This window comes from Myotis davidii, unplaced genomic scaffold (genome assembly GCF_000327345.1).
Source record: "Myotis davidii unplaced genomic scaffold, ASM32734v1 scaffold26, whole genome shotgun sequence".
Lineage (NCBI taxonomy): Eukaryota > Metazoa > Chordata > Mammalia > Chiroptera > Vespertilionidae > Myotis > Myotis davidii.
The window spans coordinates 4,837,424-4,838,660 of NW_006299245.1; positions in this window are offsets into that span (position 1 = coordinate 4,837,424).

Consider the following 1,237-nt stretch of genomic DNA (forward strand, 5'->3'; position numbering starts at 1 on the left):
TATGGATGAGGACAGTGGGTGGGGAGTGAGGAGGGAACTGGGAGGAGGGGAGTTATGGGGGGAAAAAAGAGGAACAAATGTAATAATCTGAACAATAAAGATTTAATTTTAAAAAAAGAAAATATTCTTACTCAAAATGAGAGTGATTATTTTAGTTTAGTTTTTATTATTATTGTTTTGCAAACTAAGGATATTTACCATCAACAAGTCTTCATTAAAGGAAATCCCAGGCAGAAGAAAACAACTTATTATAGGAAGAACTGAGTTTATAAAATCAAGTAAGCCAAGAAAAAATAATTTTTTTCTGCCTATTATTGGAATATTTTACTCATACAACCTATATCTGAACATTTGATAGAAAATCTTGTTAATGCCAAGGTGGCAATATTACTAAGAAGTTGAGTTTAACCCTGGCCAGTTTTTCTCAGTGGTTAGAGCATCAGCCTTCCCGATCAAGGGGTCGTGGGTTCCATTCCCAGGGAAAGACATGTACCTGGGTTGCAGAAACCTCGCTCCAGTCAGTGTGCATGTGGGAGGCAACTGATGGATGTGTCTCTCTCACATCGATGTTTTACTCTCTCTCTCTCCTCCTCCCTCCCTTTTACTCTCTCTAAAAATCAATAGAAAAATAATATCTTCAGCCCTAACCAGTTTGGCTCAGTGGATAGAGCATCAGCCTGCAGACTGAAGGGTCCCAGGTTCAATTCTGATCAAGGGCGTGTACTTTGGTTGCTGGCACATCCCCACTAGGGGGTGTGCAGGAGGCAGCTGATCGATGTTTCTCTCTCATCGATGTTTCTAACTCTCTATTCCTCTCCCTTTCTCTCTGTAAAAAAAATCAATAAAATATATTTTAAAAAATGTTAAAAAGAAAAAAATATCTTCAGGTGAGGATTAACAACAACAGTAGTTGAGTTTATTTGTAGTTGGTATCTATTTGGAAGGCTGCAATTTTCTTAATCTCCCTAGATATTTATTGCCTTTTCAATAGGAACAGAAAGATAAAACTTCTGATTTGTTAGTGTTTGTACATGTGGTAATGTGTAATTAGAGATACCACATAAAATGTTTGATATCATGCCAAAGAGTACAAACTCATCACTAGTAAGAGTATGAAGAGCAAAAGATGAAAAGAAAAAAACTAAAGAAGATGAAAGAAAAAAAGAGGAAGAGAAAGAGAGCGAGAGCATCAGGAGGAAACACAATCAATGTGCCGCACTTAATTGCAAGGTGAAAC